This window comes from Octopus bimaculoides, chromosome 5 (assembly GCF_046866305.1).
Source record: "Octopus bimaculoides isolate indiv1 chromosome 5, ASM4686630v1, whole genome shotgun sequence".
NCBI classification, from domain to species: Eukaryota; Metazoa; Mollusca; class Cephalopoda; order Octopoda; family Octopodidae; genus Octopus; species Octopus bimaculoides.
The window spans coordinates 5,926,685-5,929,753 of record NC_142932.1 but is presented as its reverse complement, the minus strand read 5'-3'; positions in this window follow the sequence as shown (position 1 = coordinate 5,929,753).

Here is a 3,069-nt window from a genome sequence, read left to right as displayed (position 1 = left end):
CTGAGTGAGAGTCCCTTTGTCGCCAGCAGGGGTAAGAGCTCTCTAAACTTTGCCCAGGCTATTCTTATTCTAGCAGCTACACTTTCAGCGCACCCACCCCCACTACTAACTTGGTCGCCCAGATAGCGGAAGCTATCGACTACCTCTAGTTTTCACCCTGGAATGAGATAGAAGTTGTTTCCTGTTTGTTTACAGTCTTTATTGCACCTGAACATCTGCCACAAACAAAAACTAACTTGCTAGTTAACCTGCCTTTGATGTTGCTGCACCTCTTATGTGTCCATAGCTTGCACCGGGTACATCTTATAGAGTTACTACCTACTCCTTTTCTACATACTGAGCAGGGCCATCTACCTGAAGGGGTTTGTGTTTTATCTACCTTCCTACTTATTAGGATTTTGGTTTTAGCTAGGTTGACTCTAAGGCCCTTCAATTCTAGACCTTGCTTCCACACCTGAAACTTCTCCTCTAGTTCTGATAGTGACTCCGCAATTAGGACAAGGTCATCAGCATAGAGGAGCTCCCAGGGGCAACCTGTCTTGAACTCCTCTGTGATTGCCTGGAGGACTATGATAAATAAGAGGGGGCTGAGGACGGAACCTTGGTGGACCCCTATCTCTACCCGGAATTCATTGCTGTACTCATTTCCAACCCTCACCTTACTGGCAGCATCTCTGTACATGGCTCGCACAGCTCTCACTAACCATTCTTCTATCCCAAGTTTCCTCATTGACCACCAGATAAGGGATCGGGGGACCCTGTCAAAGGCTTTCTCCATGTCAACGAAAGCCAGGTACAGAGGTTTATCCTTAGCTAGGTATTTCTCCTGCAGCTGTCTCACTAGAAATAAGGCATCAGTAGTGTTTTTACCTGGCACGAACCCAAACTGCATCTCATCTAAATTGATTCGCTCCCTAATTAGTTGGGCTATGACCCTCTCTGTAACTTTCATAACCTGATCTAACAGCTTGATGCCTCTGTAATTATTTGTATCTAAAGCGTCACCTTTACCTTTGTAGCAGTTGACTATGATGCTGCTACACCAGTCATTGGGTATGACTCCTTCGTGTATCACCTGGTTCGTAATACGGGTGACTAGGCTATAGCCAACACTGCCAGATATTTTGAGCATCTCTGCAGTGATTCCTGATGGGCCGGGGGCTTTCCCGGTCTTCATACTCTTAATTGCTTTATCTACCCTGGTACTATCAACTCGGATAGCTGGTCCCTCTATTGGGTCGACATACGGCAGGCTCTCTTCCTCCCATTCATTTTCTTTATTAAGCAATCTATCGTAGTGGCATCTCCAGACCTCTTTCTTTGCATCCTCATTTAGTGCAAGCGTACCATCATCCATGCGAACACATTTCTCTCCTACAACATCACTATTCTCTCTCCTACACTGTCTTGCAACACGAAATACCTCGAGTCTTTGGTCCTCACGGCGCAGAACATTGGCAAATCTTTTCTTATCTGCTTCCCCTCTGGCTAAATAAACCTGTCGCCTAGCCTCCCTTCTGGCACATTGGTACAATTCCCTGCTACCACCGTTCTTCCAGTCCTTCCAAGCCTGTTTCTTCTGTCTAATAGCCCTGTCTACCTCCTTGTTCCACCACCACGTTACTCTGGGTCGGGAGGGGACCTTACACCACCCACAAATCTGGTCGGTGGCTTTCAACAGGTTGTCTCGCAGAAATCTCCAATTGTCTTCCACGTTGTATGATGCTATATCCCCTTCTATTTCGTTAAATGCTTCAAGTAACTTGTCTCTAAGTCTCTGTCCATTTGCAGGGTCTTTAAGCTTCCACACCCTTCTCCTCCAAGCCGGTCTAATTCTGGGCACCCATTTTGCCTTGATCCCAAAGTCGCTAACTACTAATCTATGTTGTGGGGTACATTCTTCGCCAGGGTAGGTTTTGGCATTTATAAGCCGCCCTCTTTCCCTATTTCTGGCGAGGATGTAGTCGATTTGGCTAGAGTGTCTGCCGGAGCGGTAGGTGACTAGGTGACTGGCAGGTTTCCTGAAGTTGGTATTGCAGTCCATAAGATCGGTTGCATCACAGAACTCCAGCAGTCTGGTTCCCTCCTCGTTGCGGGAACCGAAGCCATAGCCTCCATGTATGCCATGGAAGCCTCCAGCACGACGTCCAACAATATATATATATATATATATATATATATATATATATATATATATATATATATATATATATATATATATATATATACATAAACATACATATATTCAGGTGTGAAAGCAAGGATTAGAATCGAAGGGCCCTAGAGTCAACCTAGCTAAAACCAAAGTCTTAATAAGTAGGAAAGCAGACAAACCACAAATCCCTTCAGATAGATGGCCCTGCTCAATCTGTAGAAAAGGCATAGGTAGAAACTCCATAAGATGTACCCAGTGTAAGCTATGGACACATAAGAGGTGCAGCAATATCAAAGGAAGGCTAACTGGGAAGATAGTTTTTGTATGTGGCAAATGCTCAGGAGCAATAAACACTGAAAATGTGCAGAGAACAGCTTTTGTCACATTCCAGGGAGAAAAACTAGAAGTAGTTGATAGCTTCCGTTACCTAGGTGAACAAGTCAGTAGCGGAGGTGGTTGCTCTGAGAGTGTAGCTGCTAGAATAAAAATAGCCTGGACAAAGTTTAGAGAGCTCCTACCTCTGCTGGTGACAAAGGGCCTCTTGCTCAGAGTAAAAGGTAGACTGTATGATGCATGTGTGTGAACAGCCATGCTATATGGCAGTGAAACATGGGCTGAGAACATGCATAAGCTTGCAAGGAATGAAGCCAGTATGCCCTGCTGAATGTGTAATATCAGTGTGCATACATGACAGATTGTAAGCGCCCTGAGAGAATAGTTGGACTTTAGAAGCATCAGATGTGGTGTGCAAGAGAGACGACAGTGCTGGTATGGTCATGCGTTGCGAATGAATGAGGACAGCTGTGTGAAAAAGTGTCACAACCTAGCAGTTGAGGGAACCTGTGGAAGGGGTAGACCCAGGAAAACCTAGGATGAGGTGGTGAACCACAACCTTCGAACATTGGGCCTTACCA